Here is a 24039-nt window from a genome sequence, read left to right as displayed (position 1 = left end):
GATTCTGCTTCAAAATATTAGTCAGCTTGACTAATTCTATGTTGTTCTCCTATATGCCCCCTTGCCAAAAGTATTTTATTCTAGTATGGTCTATACTTCTCTCAATCTATTAGATCTGATCTCATCTTGTGCTTGCGACATCTTTGTAGATGCCCCCTGACCATAGCCTTTAGTCTTTTGGGACTCTTTCCTCATCCATTATTAAATTGCTACAATTTGACCATCTCTATTCCATTTTGTTATTGACATGCTCGTATCCTTGCATTTTTAATACCCTTATCCCTTAATCTAAAGCACTTACCCTTGTACCTCTACTGCCTATTTAAACATTTCAGTTATATGTCCATGATCTTACTGTCTTTTGAGACCCTTTCCTATTCTCTTGTTAAGTCTCTATCTTTTTGGAAAATTGTACTTTCTTGGTCTTGGTATGCTCGTACCATTGGAATCTTGCATACTCCTATTTTTATATATGCTTACCTTTATATCCCAATATCTGTTTGAAATATTTCGGTTAACATGCCCTTGACCACCCTTGTTTCCTAATGATCCATGAGTGATCATTTTATTTTGCGCACCTGTGGTAATCTCGTTGTTTCCTTGTAACTTCCTTCGGTAATGAATTTTTACTTCAACTCTTCTGTCGGAACCTCACTTATCTTATCCTTGATTGTTTTCTCCACCTTGCCATTTGGTGAGTCTTGCCTTGACTCTGTCCATGGATTATGCTTTTCATCATTATCACATTTACCCTTATCGCCTCTACATCTTACCTTGATGTTTATATTATACCCGGCCTTTAAAACCTTCTCTCTTCCATCTCAATTTTATAGTTGTATTTTACCTATTTTCCCTTGGTCGTATGCTATTCCTTGTCGCTTGCAAGTTTTAACTCCATCCTTGGTCGTGCTCCAGTTGAGTATTACCTTTACCTTTCTCATCTTTTAATCTTACCTTGGAGATCAAACTATGTCCGTTCTCTAAGATCTTCAATCTCCTATCCCAGTTTGGGAGCTGTGAGTTACCTATCTCTCCCTTGATTTCTTTTCACTTCTTGTCGCCTTACAAGTTTTGTGTTAATTCCATCTCTTGCTATGTTTTTATTTGCTATCACCCTCACCTTGTCGTCCATCGATCTTGCCTGGATACTCATCTTTATTCCTACTTCTTAAAAACCCCCTCTCTTCCACCTCAATTTTAGAGTGATAGTTTACCTATCGGGCCCTTGGACGTATCCTCTTCTTTTCCACTTGCAGATCTTGTCTGAACTTCATCCTTTGTGGTACTTATATCCTTGGTTCTTATGCACATTTACTTCCTCTCTTACATTCTTGTTCGGTATTACCTTTAGCCCTTGTAATATTCATACCCTTACCTTCATGCTTACTTTGAACCTCCCTTTAAAAGCCTTCTCTTTTCCATCCTTGTTCGAGGATAATGTCTTACCTATTTCGCCATTGACTGCTCCCCCTTCTTTGACGCCTTGCAAGTCTTGTCTAAAATACATCCTTTATTGTGTGTTTGTCCATTATCACCTTAACACTTGTCATCCCTCGATTTTTACCTTGATGCTTATACTATACCTGCATTTTAAAGCCGCCTCTCCCATTTCATTTCAAGAGTGATGTCTTACCCATCTCGCTCTTGTTCGTTCCTTATTTCTCTATCTCGTTGCAAGTCTTGTCTTAACTCGATCTTTTGGTGTGCCTTTATCTGTTACCTCATTTACCTTTGTCATCACTGGATCTTTCCATGATGCTTATCCTATGCCTACCTTTTGAAATATCATCTTTTCCATCTCGATTTGAGAATGGTGTTTTACCTATCCTAACCTTGGTTGCATTCTCTCCCTTGTCGGTTACAATCATTGCTTTAGCTCCATCCTTTATTATGCTCATGCCCCTAGCCTCCATGTCTTATTATTTCCCCTTGCCTTTTGTTGGCCTTAGAGTAGTTTCCCTTTTTAAGGAAAGACCACCATTTAATTAAAAGGAACGTATATCAACGAGATGTTTGTTGATGTGTGCTCATGATGTTTGTCCTTCTGCTATGACTGATTTGCTTCTTTGGAATGAGTGTTGATGTGTTGTGGCCCTTGGACCGTAATGGAATCTGTTTACTAGGTGAGTGTCATATAGTTAAGTAGTTGGGTTCTCCCCCTGCTCTCTCTAATCTGTCTATACTTACCTTTTCTCGTTATTCTTCCCTCTTGCACCTGTCCTTTTGGCAACCTCCAACTCCTCCAAATCAGTCAAGATCAGAGTCGGCAACATCTTCATCAAGTATGTATCAATGCTCTTGTTAAGGGGGTTAGCCGCTAACCCCAATGAAGACAATGCAATCAACATCAACCAACAAGATCAGATTGGCGCAGCGAAAGCGTGTGTGGGTCCTAACCCACAGGTCCATGAGATCCTCAAGAATTGCATCAATCGGTCTCAAGCATCTGATGGTCAAAGCAACCAATCCACAAGTCAAGCTGGCGGAGTCAAAGTTGAGTTAGAAAAAGCTATGAAAGACTAATGAACCAATCTCATTTTCTTGCTAGCCTCTTCTTGAATCTCGAGGACGAGATTCTGTTAAGGGGGTTAGGTTTGTAACACCCTGAATTTGGGGGTATAAAATTTCTTTTCTAATATCCACCAAATTCAGGTGTTACTCTCTCAATTCTTCGCTTTCCTTTCTCTTTTTCCTAAAAATGGAGAATTATTTTGTTTTATAATAGCGTAAACCTAGTGGAATGAGCCCTAGAGGCACTTTGGTTGTTGCATTCATGCCGTTGCATGGTGTTTCTAAGTGCAAAATGTGTTTGAAACATGTTAACATATCTTATAGAAGCGCTCGGTAAATTTTCATATTTTTCGGAATATTTTTCTATTTTCCGGAAACCAAAATCTATTTATTTGTGGAACTTAAAAATGTTTTTAGAAATTCTAATTATGTTTTTTGAGTTCATTAGGTCCCAAAACATTTATAGGAATTTTTCTGGAATTTTTGAAAGTATCTATAATATTTTGAGCACAAAATATGGATTTCTAGGCTTTTTTCGAATTTTAAAAATAGTAAAATCCGAATTTTAACCGAATTTTTATCTCGTCCAAACCCTAGGTATATATACATGTCCGGCTTCATCTCGTCGAGCCCGTTCCAGAACACCAAACGTTTCCCCCCAAATCCAATCCCTAGCTCCCGGTATTGCTCGCCGAAGTTCGGGGCGGTTCCAACTCCGGCGACAACTCCGGCGAGCAATTACTCCCAATCCGTGCATCGTCTGCGGAATCCGAGGGTACCGCTGCGTTCGTCTCGTTGAGGGCTTCGTCGCAGCGCGTTCGGTTCGTCGATTGGATCCCCGAATCTCCGGCAATCGACGGATTTCTCCTCAGCTCCGGCGAGGGTCTTCTTCCCCGGTGAGAAACCTCCATTGTTGCACCTAGGGTTTCTTCGTTTCTTCGTTTTCCCGTCCGTGCAGAGCCTCTCCCACTCTCCCCTCACCTTCCCCGGTGGCGGCGCCCCTCCCCCCTCCGTTTCCCCTCCTCGACGGCGCCCCTTTCTCCCTCCCTGGCGGCGGCGGCGGCGGTGGCCGGCGGTGGCGCCCGCGTCCCGTGCTCCCGCGCCCGCACGCACCCCTCCCCGGCGGCTGTGGCCGCGCCCCGCGCGCCCGGTGCGGCCGCGCCCGCCCCCGGCCGGGCCGGTCTCGTCCTCCCCTGCGCAGCCCCCTTCCCCTCCTCTCTCTTCCATGGATGGGAGGAAGAAGATGAGGAGAGGAAGAAGAAGATGACAGTTCTGTAAATTAGGACGCGCGAATTACAGTATGGTTTAAAACATTCATAACTTTTGTGTTTTAAATCCGATTCGATCCATTCAAGTTGCGTTAGATTCGTATTAAAATAATCTTAATTTAGAAATATTTATCCTAATTTTTGCACATTTTATTTAATTTAGTTAGACATTTGTTTAATCAGTGGCTTTTAGAACGACATTTTAATATAAAAATCTAATTTAGGAATTCGATTTGTGCATTTATAATTAGTCACCAATATGATTAACCTTAACTGAAATATTAGTTATTAATAATTATTTAGTTTAATCACGTTGTTTAATTATTAGTTTCGCATATCGGTCCGCGCGTGTCGCGGTGCTGTTTCGCGCACGTCGTCGCGTGTCGTTCGCGAGTGTTGCGCGTGTTGTTCGCACGCGTTGTCGTGTGCCGTTCGCGTGTGTCGCGCGCCTTGCCGCGTGCCGTTCGCGCGTATCACGCGTTGTCCGCGCGCTAAGTCGTTTGTGTCCGCGCGTTGCGCACATCGTGTTTGCACGTCGTGCGTCGTTAATTCGTCTCGCTTTGAATCGCTCATATTCATTAAGTTTCTTGCTTAACTGTCAACTATTAAAATAGTAAGTTAGTAAAAACTAAGTAGTAGTATTAATTTATATTTGATTAATATCAATTAATATAATTATATTGAATTGGATGTTCTAATTAGTACTTGTTTAACGTAAACGCGCTAACCCCTCAACCGTAGCTTCGACTATCGTGGTTCTTTTCCTCGCGTAACCGTAGAGGCGCTCTCTATTTTATATTGCTCGCTTTTATAACATTTTATCTTGTATGGTGTAATGTTCTTATGCATATATATGTTTGTTTGCTTGTGTCTGTTTGTCTTCGCTTCGCGTTGCGATTGGATCGCGATTCGTTTTCGAACTTCGAGGAATCGACGGTCAAGCTTCGGCGACCAAGTGATCTAGCTCTTTGGGTTCCACGAAGTTGAAGACTCTGAGCATCTGTTTGGTGAAGGCAAGTGTCCTCTGACCCATTATGTCCTATTCACTTATAATTCACTATCCCGCATTACTTAATTGAAACCTAAGGATTGACTAGCTTTATATTTACCTTATCCTTGATGACCTTTTTGGGTTATTATGGTTAGCATTTTGCTATTGCCTTAACTTAATCAATGAACATGATGTGACAATTTATGATACGATATTGTTATCCTGATGATATTGATGATCTCGTGATACTCTAGGGGACTCGGGCTGTTTCCCGAGTACCTCTCCGTAAGGACCTGTTCGTTGAGAGACCACCCGGGATAACAGTGCAACCATGAGGGTAAAATGGGGTGCCCTTAGCTAATTAATTAGAGGAACTAGAGGTGTAGTTGCTTCGCCGTCGTGCCGTCAGTGGGGTCCAGGCACAGTGCTTGCTCTGCCGAGGCTGAGTGCCGAGGTTCTTTCGTTTTGCTTTTGTTAGTCACCCTCCTGCGGGGAGAGGTACTGTGTTTATCAAACTGGAGAAACCTAACGGGCGGCTATGACCTCTAGGGAATCTTTGTAAAAGCTACGTAGTGATACCCGGCCGGACCACCTAGGAAGTGATCAATGGGGAGTCATGATCCCCGGGCAAAACGGGAATCACGACTCATGGGTAAAGTGTGCGACCTCTGCAGAGTGTAATGAAACTGATATATCAGCCGTGCTCACGGTTAAGAGCAGCCTTGGGATCCTCTTTGATTAGAGATACTTTGACCAGAGATGGTTGGTTTGCAGGTGGTGATGAGGATGATGGTTTTTGATTATGATTATGGTAATGGTCAGTGGTATTCTTTCCATTTGGAAAGGGTACTTTGGGTTAAGAACTTGGGTTAATGCTAAAACTTGGCTTTCTACTAGTAATAATAACCTGACCAACTAAAAGCAACTGCTTGACTTAACCCCACATAAAGCTAGTCCACTACAGCCAAACGGGACATTTGCTGAGTACGTTGATGTGTACTCACCCTTGCTTTCACAAAACACCAGGTTGCCTTTGGTGTAATCTATGCTCAGGTAAAGAAGAAGTCGTCGAGGCGGATCTCCAGGAGTTCCAGGACTTCGACGAGTTCGAGGATTAGGCTAGCGACCTCCCCCAGTCAGCTGCCTGTGGTGGGTTTGTTTACGTTGGCTACGTTTCGATTCTGCATACTTTGATTTATATTATGTAAATGACTCTAGTCTGTAATATTATTACTTACTCTTTATTGTAATTCGAAGCATTGTGCTATGATGAGTCATTTATGTAATCGCTGTGTACGTGAATTTCTGATCCTGGCACGTACATGGTTCGCATTCGGTTTACCTTCTAAAACCGGGTGTGACAACGTCTGACACTCGGCAAAGTTTTTTTATTTTTCTTACCAAACATTTTTGTGGTATGTTGCTACAATATGTAGACTTACATGTACCATTTTGGCACAATTATAAAATTGTTTGCTATAACTTAGATTTAGTTCTTTTAATTGAATTTACTCGGATAATTCAGATATGAACTGCAAGTCACTCGAAACATGGAAAATCGTGCATGCAAAAATGATATCCATGTTAGATAACACAAATTACGACCGATTTCAGGAGCAGACTGCAATCTTGGAGCACCATGCTCACTAAACATGACCGTGAACTTGCCATCCAGTTGTTTAAAAATTGTATAAAACATAAACAAAATCAAAAAATCATGAAACTTGACCACATGTCATGATATCATATGTAGAGGGTGTGATAAAAATTTGAGAATGTTTCAAGAAAGTTGTGACACGGTATGTGTATAAACCTAGCCGCTCTACATTGAAACTTTATGATTTCATGTGTAGGTCACTTAGGTTTCCACACATAGGGCGTCACAACTTTCTTGAAACATTTTCAAATTTTTATCACAGCCTCTACATATGATATCATAACATGTGGACAAGTTTCATGATTTTCTGACTTTGTTTGTGTTTTATACAATTTTTAAAAACTGGATGGCAAGTTCACGGTCATGTTTAGTGAGCATGGTGCTCCAATATTCCGGTATGTTCCTAAAATCGATCGTAACTTGTGCTAAATAACATGCAGATCATTTTTGCATGCACAATTTTCTATGTTTCGAGTGACTTGCAGTTCAAATGTGAATTTTCCGAAGAAATTCAATTCAACAAAATAAATCTAATAGTTATAGAAAACACTTTTATAATTGTGCCAAAATGGTATATGTAGGTCTACATAGTGTAGGAACATACCACAAAATGTTTGGTTGGGAAAAAAAAATAAAAAAATACTTTGTCGAGTGTCCAAGAATGGCACTCGGCAAAGCATGCTCGGCTGAGTGTCAGATGTAAGACACTCGACAAAGAAGCTTCTTTGCACAGTGCCAAAGCTCAGCACACGACAAAGATAACGACCGTCAACTATAGAGGGCTGCTGACAGACCTTTGCCGAGCGTCGCTGTTCGCCGAGTGTTTGGCACTCGACAAAGTTGTCTTTGCCGAGTGTCTTTCTGTGCCGAGAGTCCTGCTCTCGGTAAACATGGTCATTACCGAGACAGGAATTTGCCGAGTGCCCGACAGAAAGCACTCGGCAAAGCGCCAAGCACTCGGCAAATAGCCGGATTCCGGTAGTGTTGGCAAAGTCTAAAAAACACTCGGCAAAGGTTTTTACCAAGTGTGACACTCGACAAATAAAGCTCGACGAACTGTACATTGGCAACGACTTCTTTGCTAAGTACTTTTTATCGGGCACTCGACAAAGACTTTGTCGAGTGTCAGCCGGTACTCGGCAAAGAAAAGTAGTCGTCATGGAACCAGGTAACGGCGATTGAGTCTGTGCCAAGTGCCCACTGAGTGGCACTCAATAAAGGCTCACTCTTTGTCGAGTGTGCACTGTACTGACACTCGGCAAAGAAGCGCCTCGTGGGCCACTTTACCAAGTCCTTCGCCGAGCGTATTAATGGCACTCGACAAAGGCTCCCTCTTTGCCGAGTGCCAGCCGGACTAGCACTCGACAAAGAAATCACCAACGGCCCCCTTTGTGAGTTCCTATGCCGAGAGCATTAGGAGGCACTCGGTAAAGGTTGCTTCTTTGCTGAGTGCCAAGGCCACAACACTCGGCAAAGAGGTTGTGCTGGTGCCCAGGTGTGCCCTCTCTGCCGAGTGGTATGACATTGACACTCGGCAAAGAACCTCCAAGTGTTACACTCGGCAAAGTGACCAGAATACCCCTTTTATTTATTTTTTGCTATTCCTTCCAAACAAACAAAAGATATATCACATAATCATCACATATACATCACAGATATCGCATAATCATCACATACATAATAGAGACCACATATTTCACGAAAACCACAAATCTCACAAGTTTTTCACAAACATGCCTATGTTCATACCATGTTTCACCAACATAAGTATTACCAACTCTAAAACATAAGATTTTCACAAACATAAGTTTAGGACAAGTTTGTCACACAAGTCTCACAATCACCACTAAGCTAAGAGAAGATCATCAGGAGGTGGACGACTATACTACTGCAGCAATGGGTTGGGCGATCCATGAGGGTTGTTGGATGCCGCCCTAGATTATCCCTGCACAGAGAAGAGATTGCATGTGTTATACCAGATAAATATATATCATGCAGGACTAGAATTTTGATACTCACAGGAGTATGGAACTGAGCATGGTCAACTGAAGGGAACAACGAAGGTGGTGGAGCAAAACCCTGTGCGGCACCAAGGCTTTGCATGTACTGGAACATCTCCGCCATCCTCTGCTGATCCACCAAGCGGGCCTCCCGCACCGCCATCATCCTCGCCTCCATCTCCCGATGTTCCCTCCTCTCTTCTTCTAGCTGGGACTGTAATATTCCAACCCAATGTTATAATAACACAAAGAGAAGGTATATAACTCAAGGAATGACGAGTTACAGAAGCACTAACCTAGAGTTGTTGTATCTGATGATGTGAGTTGTCCTGCCGAGGTCGTATGGTTGGCCTCGAGCTCGTGCTCCTTGCTCGCACCTGACACAGAGTGGAAGTGGACGATGATTCGATTGCCCTGTCGGCAATCCAGTACCGCCCATGTCTCTTGCCTTCTCTGACCCTCATGAGGACATCTCTTCCTCTGTCGATGTCCTCGGTCCTTGGATCATAATCTGGCCCATGGACCTCCTGTGCCATGGCAGTGTACTCACTTAGGCGGCTATAGACGGTGGGGTTGCTATACGCCTCGGGCCTGTCATTCGGGTTGTAGGTGACGTCGGACTTCGCATTGCCCTTGTGGGCCATAGCATAAGCCGAGAAGATAGAGCAAGGCTGGCCACCATGTGACGCCGACTACAAGAAAACCAACTAGATAGTTAGAAATAATATCTAATCCAGTGTTATATACCTAATTAAAAACGACGTACCCATGCTTCTGCATATTTGCCGATGCTGCGGCTGCCTTGGTTGTGGGAGGGACCTTGCATCATCAGATGTCGTTCCCGGCTAGCGTTGTGCGCCTTGTCCCACTTAGGCGAGCACCACCTATCCACCATCTGCTCCCAACACTGAGGATGTGTGGCACACCAATAAGGAATTATCTACAAAGTAAAATAGGTACATTGCATATCAGAAGGTAAAATTAAGCAAATTTTATCATGAATATTAAAGTGATGTATTTACCTGCAAGTACTGGTCCCTAGTCAACGACATGGTTTGGGCGTCCTGCTTGGTCACCTCCCAAGGACGGAGTCGTGGTAGCTGACGATGGCCTAGATTCATGCCTCATAGTGCATGTCCACGACGAGCTTCTTACAGCTCGTGGTTGCCACCATAGCCGCCCTAGCCTCGTATCCAGCCTCGCATCTGAAGAAATCCTGCATACAAATACGATGTATCGATACATTATTTCAAGAATGTGCAACGAATGCGACATATTTTACATTATAGTAAGACTTCCCCACAACTCTTGCTTCAGCCGCTCCGCCTTATTGAATTCCCTGCCATCTCGATCTACTGCATCAAGGGCGACAACATAGTGGCCGAAGGTGTAGGCTGGTACCGTCACTCCGGCATACTCAACCAGTCCAGCGAAGTGTTCCCTGCGCAGAAGGGCGAGGATGCCATTGGGGTTGCGGCTGTGACCCCTGTAAGGAAAATGGACCCCAGACCATTTGGCTCAATAGGTTTTGATGTTTGATGATCAACATAACATGTGGACTAATATGTTTGCTAGTGTTTATAATTGTAGTTCACAGGATTTTAAAGTGACTTGGACTAAGGCATTGAGGAAAGCAACACATCAAACAAAGACATTATGAAGAACACAAGTGAAGATCAAAGAATATCAAGCGAAGTACAAGAAATGAAGAAAAGTGTTGCCACAGGCGGACTGTCCGGTCGAGGACAACGAACTGTCCTGTGCCACACGCCGGACAGTCCGGTGTATTAGGGAACTGTAGCCCAACGACTAGTTCCTAGTGGCACTGGTGGAGAGAAGCCACGGGACTGTCCAGTGTGACATCCAGATTGTCTAGTGTAAAAGCCTGCAGCGCCAACAGTCACCTGTGTCAGACCCAACGGCTAGGCGCACCGAACAGGGCATCGGACTGTCCGATGTGTCACAGAGCAGCACCTTTTCTCCAATGGCTAGAATTGAGTTGGGGCCTATATATACTCCACCCAACCAGCCATTTCAAGGTGTGGGAGCCCAAACAACATACTAAGGCATAGTATAGACATTTCCAAGTGCTCATACACCCAAGTGCTTAATAGAATCACTCGGTGATTAGCATAGGTGCTTTGCGAAGTGTTTAGGTTAGTTAGATCGGTTTAGCGCTTGCTCTAGGTGAACCCTAGTTAGTTGAGTGAGTTTAGAAAAAACACACAACCCCTCGGCTCTTGCGTTAGCCATCGTAATTGTACCTAGTGGGGCAAGAGTCTTGCGAGACCGTGACAACCGCGTTTGTGTCACGACCACCACCATGTACCGGGGGGAATGAGGCCCGCGGCGTTTTTGCCGGAAGCTCGTTAGTGGAGACTGCGGGGAGTGTCTGAGAGAAGCCGGATGCGGAGCACCACTTGCATGTGGAGAAGGCCCGTGGCTCTCTACGGAGTTACTCGACCGAGGTGCTTGGCCCTCGCGTGGGCTTCCCTTTGCATAGGGGCACCAACGAGGATTAGTCGGAACCTTGCATGGTTTCGGATATCTCAGTAAAAATACAGGCATCATCCACAAGAGTTTGCATCTCTACCTTGCTCTTTATCTTCCGCATTTATATTAAGCATCAAAGTTTCAATCTTGTCTTTATAATTAGATTGTTTAGAATTGAAACTTAGAAATTGTGGTAGAGATAGCAACACTTAGACAAAACCTAGTTTGCAAATTCTAGATTGTCTATCTACATAGGTTTTGCTCTAGGGATTTATTTGTGGCCTAGTTTAGAGAAAGTTTTAGAAGTTCTAATTCACCCACTCCCCCCTCTTAGGCGTCACATGTTTCCTTCAATTGGTATCAAAGCCTGGTTTGGCTCATTTGAAACGCTTCAGCTTCACCGCTAAAAGAACCGACACTTTTTAGAGAAAGGGGATGGATACCCATAGGCCACCACACTTCGACGACACTAACTTCAAATATTATAGTGCTAGAATGGCTTGTTACCTAGAGGTTGTTGATCTAGTTGTTTGGAGAGTCACTCATGAATGGATGAAACTCTTGGCATGGAGACAAAAATTGCTTGTATGAATCTCTTGGCATGGATATTTTTAATCAAGTTTTTACATTAAAAACTGTTAATGAGATTTGGCTAAAATTTCATGAGCTCCAAGACAGCACATCCAATGTGAAAGGGAATTAGGCTTGCACCTATTTTCCTAATTGATTTTGGTGGTTGAACTGCCCAACACAAATAATTGGACTAACTAGTTTGCTCTAGTGTATAAGTTACACAGGTGCCAAAGGTTCACACTTAGCCAATAAAAAGACCAAGAATTGGGTTCAACAAAGAGAGCAAGGGATAACCGAAGGCAGCCCTGGTCTGGCGCACCGGACTGTCCGGTGTGCCACCGGACAGTGTCCGGTGCACCAGGGGACTTCACACTGAACTCCTCACCTTCGGGAAAATCCAGAGGCGCTCCGCTATAATTCACCGGACTGTCCGGTGTACACCGGACAGTGTCCGGTGCCCTAGAGGAGAGCGACTCTGGAACTCGCCAGCTTCGGGAATTCGCTCCGCTATAATTCACCGGACATGTGCGGTGCACACCGGACTGTCCGGTGAGCCAGCGGAGCAACGACTTCTTCGCGCCAACGGTCACCTGCAGAAGCATTAAATGCGCGCCAGAGCGCGCAGAAGTCAGGCACGCGCGAAGTGGCGCATCGGACACTCTACAGTACATGTCCGGTGTGCCACCGGACATCCAGGCGGGCCCAACAGTCAGAGCTCCAACGGTCGGAACCCAACGGCCTGGTGATGTGGCTGGTGCACCGGACACTGTCCGGTGTACCATGCGACAGACAGCCTCCACCAAACGGCTAGTTTGGCGGTTGGGGTTATAAATACCCCCAACCACCTCACATTCAAGTCATCCAAGTTTTCAACCTTCCAACCACTTACAAGAGCTAGGCATTTAATACAAGACACACCCAAGTGATCAAATCCTCTCCAAATTCCACAAAAGCTTTAGTGATAAGTGAGAGTGATTTGTTGTGTTCCTTTGAGCTCTTGCGCTTGGATCGCTTTCTTCTTTCTCATTCTTTCTTGTGATCAATACTCAATTGTAACCACGGCAAAGAGACACCAATTGTGTGGTGGTCCTTGCGGGGAAGTTTTGTTCTCGGTTGATTTGAGAAGAGAAAGCTCACTCGGTCCGAGGGACCGTTTGAGAGAGGGAAGGGGTTGAAAAAGACTCGGCCTTTGTGGCCTCCTCAACGAGGAGTAGGTTTGCGAGAACCGAACCTCGGTAAAACAAATCCTTGTGTCTTACTACTTTATTCGCTTGCGATTTGTTTTGCACCCTCTCTCGCGGACTTGATTATATTTCTAACGCTAACCCGGCTTGTAGTTGTGATTAACCTTGTAAATTTCAATTTCGCCCTATTCACCCCCCTCTAGGCGACTTTCAATTGGTATCAGAGCCCGGTGCTTCATTAGAGCCTAACCGCTCGAAGTGATGTCGGGAGATCACGCCAAGAAGGAGATGGAGACCGGCGAAAAGCCCACTACAAGCCACGGGAAGGCTTCATCGGAAGAGTCCCGCAAAAAGGGAAAGGGGAAGGAGAAGAAAGCTTCTTCCCACAAGTCGCATCGGAGTGGCGACAAGATAAAGAAGATGAGGAAGGTGGTCTACTACGAGACCGACACTTCATCACCTTCCACCTCCGGCTCCGACGCGCCCTCCATAACTTCTAACACTACAGGAATTCACTTAATTCCCGTCGGCCAGAAACCGACGGGAATAAGCCTAAACCGACGAGAATTACTTATTCCCGTCGGTTTAGGGCTTATTCCCGTCGGTTTTCAGCCGCCAGGCATCCCTTGTCGGGGATAAGTTTATCCCCGTCGGCGGCTGACGGGAATTATTAATTCCCGTCGGCCACTAACTAGCCGACGGGAATTAAGGCTAACTCCCGTCAGTTCCCCAGGCCGACGGGAGTTATTAATTAATTCCCGTCGGTTTCCCAGGCCGACGGGAGTTATTAATTAATTCCCGTCGGCCCCGGCCCTACGTGGCCGACGGGAATTAACTGGGCCGACGTGCGTTATTAGTTAATTCCCGTCGGTTCGACCATAGCCGACGGGAATTAACTGGGCCGACGAGAATTACCCTATACTGCTACAAAAACAACACTAAATTAGGTGACTATTTCTGCACACATAACATATATCACACATAACATAAATCACAGATAACAGCCACATTACAAACACATGCATTCATAATAAAATCACGCATTACAAACATAACATCCACCAACATTTCAAATATAAGTTCAACCACCACATCGAGTCAACGAGTACGACATAGTATTGAAATATAAGTACGACATATGTTCAAGTACGACCAAGAGTCAACGAGTTAAGAAACATGTTCAAGTGTTTAGAGATAACCACCACTTGGGTGGTTAGAGCTTTGACCGCTGCCACCACCACCACCAGGAGGAGGGAACGCGAAGAGCGAGTCAACAAATCCAGACCCTGCTGCGGGATCAGACCCACTACCACCCGCTTCGGGCGTAACCTATGCAAGTTAGCAAATATCATCACGTTAAATGCAAATATCAAAAAAGTATACAAGTATATAAATTAATGGAGAGTTATCAAACGTACCCTATCTCCAGGTGCAGGTATATGTGTCGGAGGGGTGGTGAGCTGTGGTGGTGGAACTGGTGTGTTTGCAAATTGGCTCCATTGTGGTGGTGGTGGAAAATTTGATGTCATGCCCTGTTGCTACATTAACTGTTAAACACATATGTGTTACTACCGAAGATGTTGTATTGAAATATAATAATTTAGAGTTCGGATTATGTGTACTCACTTGATACATCGCTTGGTTATGTGCATTGCAAGCCTCCATAAATTCGCGTTGTTGTCTCATCTCTTCACGCATCCTCATAATCTCCAACTCCTGCTCGTTCGGTCGACGAGAGCATGAGCTACGGGAAGATGAACCCGTCCTCTGAGATCTCACCGACGACGAGTCAATGAATCCGTCGAAGAGTGCGTATCTATAAGTTATTCAAAAAATGTGATTACTGTATAATCAATTTATTGTCAACCATATAATTTCATAAGTTAGAGCTTACCGTCCATGCGCTTTGCCACCACCACTTGCGTACACCACCGAGGGATCCACCGGTTCATGGCGCTAGTCGAAGTCAGGGCCATGGCGACGAACCATCTCCTCCCCATATGCCACCTATACATCATTCACAACCTTACAAATGCAGGAATTTATATACTTTGAACGTTTGAACTTTTGAGCCAAAACTCACCAAGCGATCCGTGGCTGTCTGGCTGCAGAGCTGGTCAGGGTTGTTCGGGTTTGGTCCTTTGTGGCCCTCCTGGTAGACCTCAATGTCACTAGGCTTTTGACCACTCGTAGCTTCCTGTATAAACAAAAAACATTCATAAGCAATCGTATTATTTGTTGATCAACATAGAAAGATCAAACTTACCATTCTTTTAGCTTTTCGTATCATGTCGTCACCGCCAAACTTGTGGTTAGGATTGGTTCCTCGACATTGTCTGTGATGCGCTGACGCTTTCTGGAAGCCTTCGGAAGCCCAATATCGACACCAAGCATAGTACGCATCAGGCACGAGCGCCATCCATGGAACCATCGCCTGCACACACACAATGTTACATATTATATCAATCACAACAATAAATATAAAGGGTAAAACAAATTGAATACTAACCTCACGATATTGATCCTCAGTCAAATATATCTTTGAGGACCCTTCCTTTTTATTCAAGGGGCCTGCTTCTTCCAGATGCTTTTGAAAATACAGGTTTGTAGCCTGAATTCTCGCATAGTATATGGCATCCTTCACCAGCTTCTTTGCATTGTTTTGGAAGACACGTTCAGCGTGCCCCATGTAATCCTCTTCGTCAGGCAACCGATATCGAAGCTACAACATAAAGAATACAAATACAATGGTATAAGTCATAGATTTACAATATTAAGAAACATAACAAAAATAATAAAGAATTCATACCCAAAAGTCATTACGCACAAGTCCATGTCTGTCAGTGTGGTTTCGTTCCTTTTTAAACTTGTACTCGTCCCAGATACTGACGAGCACCTCATCCTCGGTATCACCGTTTGACACCTTCACTATACCAGGGTAGTGAAGGCCGCAAAGAGAACCCAACGTAAGGTTAACCTGAGTGTGGTGTCCCTTGCCGTCAAAGGACAGGTCCTCCCAATTCCTGCATTACACAAAACATTAACAATACACATAATAGTTATATTAGATAAGTTAATATATTACACTCACCGATCTCCATGTGGCATGATTAAAGTCCTATCAGCCTCTCGCTCTATCGCGTGACGAGGCTTTACTGAGTGGCTTTTTCTTGAGCGACGTGTGCGTGTCGCTGAAGAGCCTCCCGAGCCATCATCCATCGGGTTGTCAGCCGGTTCGCCCTGTTGGCCCCACTGGTCCCACACCTGTTGCTGCTCTCTCTGGTGGTCCCACTGGTCCCATGGCTGGTGATGCTGTGCGGCCTGGTCCCATGTCACATGCTCCACCTCCTCATTGTGCTCCACCTCCTCATTGTGTTGCTCAGCCTCATTGTGCTGCTCCTCCTCAATGTGCTGCTCCTCAGTGTGCTGCTCATCCTAGTACATACAACTCAAGATTTATTTGTAAATATGTAAACAAATTTATTTGTACAAGATATGTTACCTCATCTCCATGTACCACGCTCAACAGCTCTCGACGTCTGCTGCTGCTCGAAGAACTGCCCTGAAAAAGGCCCATGCCCTTGAACAACCCCTTCACTGACTTCTTTGATTTTGGCGGCATCATGCATAAAAAATAAGAAATTATTCATTAGTGCATCAAAAATGACATAATACTTAAAATATAAACAAATGAAATAACAAAACAACTTTACTTGTTAAATATCATCAAAATCAGGATCTATTTGTTCTCTTCTATGCAGAGGTCGCCATGTAACTTTTCTCCTAACAGGTTGTCTTCTCCGTCTGTCGGGAAAAGTTAAGTCGTTAACGTCTGCAACTAGTGAATCTAATGCCGGTGCAGGATCAATATGAAAACTAGTTGGCAACTCTTCTTCTTGAAACACCTCATCAACCTGCTCAAGGTGACCAATTTGATATTCGTCCTCACCAGGAGTGTATAGGCGTTCGCGGGGATTTACATTGTACACAACCCTCCATTTAGACAACTTTTTGCATGGACATGTCAAGAAATAAACTTGGTCTGCTTGATGGGCAAGGATATACGTGTCGTGTCCTTGAAGCAATTTTTCAGGTTGGATCTGTGTCATCCCAAATTCGGTCCTATAATACTTCGGGTCATACCATTTACACTCAAAGAAAACTAGCGCTAAAGGCTTATTTCCAGCAAATGTAATCTCGATTATATTTTTGATTTTCCCGTAATAGCAGGCTTCGTGTCCTTCCATGTCGGTTGCCCTAGTAACGACTCCACTATTTTGAGTGGCGGCCATAGGATGACTTGATTCGAAAATGCTTGAACGAAAGCGATATCCATTGACGTCGTAACGTCCATAGCTTTTGGCAGTTACGCTTCCAATAGATAACTGACGTAAGTCATCATTCAAATTCATTTCCTCCCCAAACTGTCAATCATGCCACAAAGCATTATCAAATTCTGTAATATTAGTTAAATGAAATTAGCTCTCGGAGCCACATAATTAAGACTTACACGGTCCCAAAGCCACATAATGAAATTAGGTCGCCCATGCATACCATCGCGTCGCAATTTGTCTATATCTCTCGTTGTTGGCCTACCGAGACACCTCATGTTTTGTTCATCAAACTCGCTGTCAAATATTATTGTATGACATGAGATATTTGATAACATAAACTAATTCACATATGAACAGTTTAAGAAAACAAGTCTTACACAAAGTATTTCTCCACCTCAGGCATATTCGTGAACATGTACAGTAAAGCAGACTTCCGTTCTTCCATACTGAGGTGATATGCCTTGGGTGGACCAACGACTTTGCCGTTTGTCTGAAAAATCGAAAGATCACTACACGGAGGCATCTCTCGTTCATCATCATGGTACCTTTTCTTTCGAGCAAATACATTATGTTCTTCTGCAAAGTAACAACTTGTGAAGTGTGCTACCTCCTTTAGTTTAAATTGTTCCGCAATACATCCTTCAACTCTTGCCTTATTGCCCACCATTGCTCTAAGCTTCTTTAATGCTATTTCTATATGAAACATCCACCTATACTGAACAGGGCCACCGACCTTAGCCTCATATGGAAGATGTATAAAGAGATGCTGCATAGGATTGAAGAAACCCGGTGGAAATATTTTTTCCAATTTGCACAAAAGCACCGGTGCCTCTTTCTCCAGCTGTTCCATCACATCTCTTCTGATTTCTTTAGCACACAACTGCCTGTAGAAATAGCTAACTTCAGCTAACGTTTTCCACACAGCTTCGGAAATGTACCCACGAAACATTACAGGCATGAGCCTCTCCATAATTATGTGGAAGTCATGGCTCTTCAGTCCATTCATCTTCATTGTCTTCAAGTTCACAGATCTTCTAAAACCAGCGGCATAACCATCGGGGAATTTAATATCCTTCATCCACTTCATCACTTCTTTCCGTTGCTTAGATTTCAGACAATAGTCAGCTTTTGGTTTGCCTCCGTTTTCTCTAAGCACTTGGGTTGGACGATCACATATCACTGCTAAGTCCATGCGTGCCTTGTCATTGTCTTTCGTTTTATTAGGGAAATCCATGCATGTATTTATGAGGGCTTGGCAAAAGTTACTCTCTTGATGCATGACGTCGATGTTGTGCATCAAAATCAATGACTTAGCATAAGGAAGCTCCCACAAGCCACATATGTGAGTCCAGTTATGCTCCTCACCAAAACCTTGATACCTTTTCCCACTCTCGTCTAGGACAAGTTTCATATGCTCTTCTGTAATTTCTATCCCACTACGTCGCTTGGGCGGTCCCTTCGTGACAATGGTGCCCTTCCTAAATTCCTTTCTCTACCTTCTGAAGGGGTGATTGAAGGGTAGAAAACATCTATGGCAATCAAAGTAACATATCTTGCCACCAGCACTAAGACGAAAACAATCTGTATCTTTAGCACAATAAGGACACGTCAATCTACCATGCACGCTCCATCCAGAGAAAATACCATACGCCATAAAATCATGAACCGAGAACAGATATGCAACACGAAGATTGAATTTCTGCTTCTTGAAGCAGTCATAGGCTTCCACACCTTGCCATAGCTTCTTTAACTCTTCAATCAGTGGTTGAAGCATCACATTGAGGCGTACGCCAGGATGCTCAGGCCCAGGTATAACAAGACATAGGAACATAAACTCATATTTCATGCAAAGAGCAGGTGGAAGGTTGTATGGTATGGCAATGACAGGCCAACATGAATACGACGCAGCAGTCATATTAAACGGCGTGAAACCATCAGTTGTCAAGCCGATACGAACGTTTCTTGCATCGCTGGCAAAATCTGGATCAAATTTGTCAAGAGCCTTCCATGCATCACCATCTGACGGGTGCACCATTAACCCATCTTGTCTGTCCGTACAATCTTTATGCCACCTCATGTGCATAGCGGTCTTCCTCGAGAGAAGCAAACGTTTCACTCTAGGAGTGAGAGGCATGTACTGAAGCTGTTTATGTGCAACCTTTGTCACCACCTTCTCCCCATCTTCATTTACAAGCTCCACGTACCTCGACTTCCCACATTTTAAGCATTTCTGTTCTCTGCCATGTTCCTTTCAAAAAAGCATACAGTTGTCTTGGCAAACATCAATCTTCTCATACTCCATACCAAGACCTTCAAGCAATTTCTTGGACTGGTACATGTCTTTGGGCATCTTGTGACCCGTAGGAAGAACCTCGCTAATCAAATCCACAAGCTCCTTGTAACAATTAATTGAGAATGCAAACTTGGACTTGATTGACATCAGCCGGGTCACGAATTCCAGTACGGTCACGTCAGTGTGCCCGTGAAGAGGCTCTTCTGACGCTTTGAGTAGGTCGAAGAACTTTTGAACCTCCGGTGTAGGTGAATCATGATGATCTGGTGCCAGTTCAGGCTGCAGATCCTCAAGCATCTGATCCAGCCTTTCAACATCATCTTCACCGTCATCAACTTCTACTTCTGCTGCTCGTTCAACATCTTCACCATGGAGATACCAGACCTTATAGCCTGGCACGAAACCATGCGAACACAGGTGTAGTGTGACCTGCCTCTTGGTGTGGCTCGTCATATTTCTACATTTATTGCATGGACACATAATATTATCTATTTGTGACAAAGCAGCTGCATGGTCCAGAAACATCTGCGTCTTGGCAAACCATTCACTTGTGTGACACCCACCCTTCTTGAAACCTTCATACATCCAATCACGTCTATCACCCATTATTGCGGCTGTGTGTACGAGTAAAGAGTGCGTGTGAGACATTCATGTTTCTACACGTCACACATACATCTATAGGTAAGTAGTAAAACTATATATATATACACATAACATCACCTTCATCACATTAACATGATAATAATTAATTAACAATATTGCAACATCCAATTTTAAGTCAAATCATACTAACAAATAACATGTGATATTAAAACCGACGAAAATTAACATGTGATATTAAACTAACAAATTGTAATCGTATTACAGTTAACTCCCGTCGGCCATAAAAACCAACGAAAATAAACAATAATCACACTCTAATCAAGCCACATAAACTAACTCTAATCACATGTTATATTAAACTAACTCTAATCACATTAAAGCTAACTCCCGTCGGCCATAAAAAAACCGACGAAAATAATCACATGTATTTACATATAGGTAGGATTATACCTCGACGGGGGCTAGAGGCGGCGTTCGGGCGGATGGCGGCGCTCCAGGATGAGCTGAGGGCGTTGGCGGCCTCGGGGGCGGCGTTCCGGCCTCGGGTGGCGGGCCTCGGATGGTGGCGGCGCGGAGGAGCGGTGGCGTGCAGCCTGCGCGGCGGCGTGGAGGCGCGGCGGTGCTGCGGCGCGGTGGCACGGCTGCGCAGTGGCGCCGGGGCGCGGTGGCGCAGTGGCGTGGCGGCACGGTGGCGTGGCGGCGCGGTGGCGTGGGGGCTCGGCGGCGCAGGAGCTCGGCCGCGCGGCTGCTCGGGCGGGCGGCGGCTCGGGCGGGCGGCGGCGTTGGGGGCGGCTCGGGCGGGTGGCGGCGTTGGCGGCTCGGGCGGGCGGCGGCTCGGCGGTTTCAGACGAGAGAGAGGAGGAAGAATGAGTCCGCGCGGGCTCGGACGTGGCTCTAAAACCATTAATCCCCGTCGGCCTATGACGTGGCCGACGGGAATTAAATAACCCCCGTCGGCTTAGGGACAAAGCCGACAGGAATTACTTAACCCCGTCGGCTAGGAGACGTGGCCGACGGGAATTAAATTAATTCCCGTCAGCTAGTTGACGACCGACGAGAGTTACTTAATTCCCGTCGGCTTTTGCACTGGCCGACGGGAATTAATCTGGTCGACGAGAGTCAACGAAATTTCTGTAGTGTAAGCGCCATGAGCGCAAGAAGTTTAGTAAGATCCCCCTACGCTACCCTCGCAATCCTAAACATACACCTTTACTTTCCGTCCCATTAGGCAAACCACCAACTTTTGATGGTGAAGATTATGCTAGGTGGAGTGATTTAATGCGATTTCATCTAACCTCACTCCACAAAAGTATATGGGATATTGTTGAGTTTGGTGTACATGTACCATCCGTAGGGGATGAAGATTATGATGTGGATGAAGTGGCTCAAATCGAGCACTTCAACTCCCAAGCAACAACTATACTCCTCGCCTCTCTAAGTCGAGAGGAGTATAACAAGGTGCAAGGACTTAAGAGCGCTAAGGAAGTTTGGGATGTCCTCAAGACCGCGCACGAGGGGGATGAGCTAACAAAGATCACCAAGCGGGAAACGATCGAGGGGGAGCTCGGTCGCTTCTGGCTTCGCAAAGGGGAAGAGCCACAAGACATGTACAACCGGCTCAAAACCTTGGTGAACCAAGTGCGCAACCTCGGGAGCAAAAAGTGGGATGACCACGAGATGGTTAAGGTTATTCTAAGATCACTTATTTTCCTTAACCCTACTCAAGTTCAATTAATTCGTGGTAATCCTAGATATACACTAATGACTCCTGAGGAAGTAATCGGGAATTTTGTGAGCTTTGAGTACATGATCAAGGGCTCAAAGAAAATCAATGAGCTAGATGATCCCTCCACATCCGAAGCACAACCGGTTGCATTCAAGGCAACGGAGGAGAAGAAGGAGGAGTCTACATCAAGTAGACAACCAATTGACGCCTCAAAGCTCGACAACGAGGAAATGGCGCTCGTCATCAAGAGCTTCCGCCAAATCCTCAAGCAAAGGAGGGGGAAAGATTACAAGCCCCGCTCCAAGAAGGTTTGCTACAAGTGTGGTAAGCCCGGTCACTTTATAGCAAAATGTCCTATTTCTAGTGATAGTGACAGGGGCGACGACAAGAAGGGGAGAAGAAAGGAGAAGAAGTACTACAAGAAGAAGGGCGGTGATGCCCATGTTTGCCGGGAGTGGGACTCCGACGAGAGCTCCACCGACTCTTCCTCCGACGAGGACGCCGCCAACATCGCCGTCACCAAGGGACTTCTCTTCCCCAACGTTGGCCACAAGTGCCTCATGGCAAAGGACGGCAAAAAGAAAAAGGTTAAATCTAAATCCTCCACTAGATATGAATCCTCTAGCGATGATAATGCTAGTGATGAGGAAGATAATTTGCGTACTCTTTTTGCCAACTTAAACATGCAACAAAAAGAGAAATTAAATGAATTAATTAGTGCCATCCATGAGAAGGATGATCTCTTGGACTCCCAAGAGGACTTCCTAATCAAGGAAAACAAAAAGCATGTTAAAATTAAAAAAGCTTATGCTCTAGAAGTTGAAAAATGTGAAAAATTATCTAGTGAGCTAAGCACTTGCCATGAGACTATAGACAACCTTAGAAATGAGAATGCTAATTTGTTAGCTAAGGTTGATTCCATTGCTTGTAATGTTTCAATTCCCAATCTTAGAAATGATAATGATGATTTGCTTGCTAAGATTGAAGAATTGAACATTTCTCTTGCTAGCCTTAGAGATGAAAATGAAAAATTGCTTGCTAAGGCTAAAGATTTTGATGTTTGCAATGCTACCATTTCCGACCTTAGAAGTAAAAATGGCATACTGCATGCTAAGGTTGTAGAATTAAAATCTTACAAACCATCTACATCTACCGTTGAGCACACTACTATTTGCACTAGATGTAGAGATGTTAACATTGATGCTATTCATGATCACATGGCTTTAATTAAACAACAAAATGATCATATAGAAAAGTTAGATGCTAAAATTGTCGAGCATGACTTAGAAAACGAAAAGTTTAAATTTGCTAGAAGCATGCTTTATAGAGGGAGACACCCTGGCATTAAGGATGGCATTGGCTTCCAACAGGGAGGCAATGTCAAACTTAATGCCCCTCCTAAAAATTATCTAACTTTGTTAAGGGCAAGGCTCCCATGCCTCAAGATAACGAGGGTTACATTTTGTACCCTGCCGGTTATCCTGAGAGCAAAATTAGGAGAATTCATTCTAGGAAGTCTCACTCTGGCCCTAACCATGCTTTTATGTATAAGGGTGAGACATCTAGTTCTAGGCAACCAACCCGTGCTAAGTTGCCTAAGAAGAAAACTCCCAATGCATCAAATGATCATGACAATTCATTTAAAACTTTTGATGCATCATATGTTTTAACTAACAAATCCGGCAAGGTAGTTGCCAAGTATGTTGGGGGCAAGCACAAGGGGTCAATGACTTGTGTTTGGGTACCCAAAGTTATTGTGTCTAATGCTAAAGGACCCAAAACCATTTGGGTACCTCAAGTCAAGAACTAAAAATGTTTGTAGGTTTATGCATCCGGGGGCTCAAGTTGGATCATCGACAGCGGGTGCACAAACCACATGACAGGGGAGAAGAAAATGTTCTCCTCCTATGAGAAAAACCAAGATCCCCAAAGAGCTATCACATTCGGGGAAGGAAATCAAGGTTTGGTCAAAGGATTGGGTAAATTTGCTATATCACCTGACCATTTTATTTCCAATGTTTTTCTTGTAGATTCATTAGATTACAATTTGCTTTCCGTTTCTCAATTATGCAAAATGGGCTACAACTGTCTATTCACTGATATAGGTGTCACTGTCTTTAGAAGAAGTGATGATTCAATAGCATTTAAGGGAGTGTTAGAGGGTCAGCTATACTTGGTAGATTTTGATAGAGCTGAACTCGACACTTGCTTAATTGCTAAGACTAACATGGGCTGGCTCTGGCACCGCCGACTAGCACATGTTGGGATGAAGAATCTTCATAAGCTTCTAAAGGGAGAACACATTTTAGGATTAACAAATGTTCATTTTGAGAAAGACAGGGTTTGTAGCGCATGCCAAGCAGGAAAGCAAGTTGGTGCTCATCATCCACACAAGAACATCATGAC

This window comes from Zea mays, chromosome 5 (genome assembly GCF_902167145.1).
Source record: "Zea mays cultivar B73 chromosome 5, Zm-B73-REFERENCE-NAM-5.0, whole genome shotgun sequence".
Taxonomy (NCBI): domain Eukaryota; kingdom Viridiplantae; phylum Streptophyta; class Magnoliopsida; order Poales; family Poaceae; genus Zea; species Zea mays.
Note: the sequence above shows the minus strand (reverse complement) of the source record.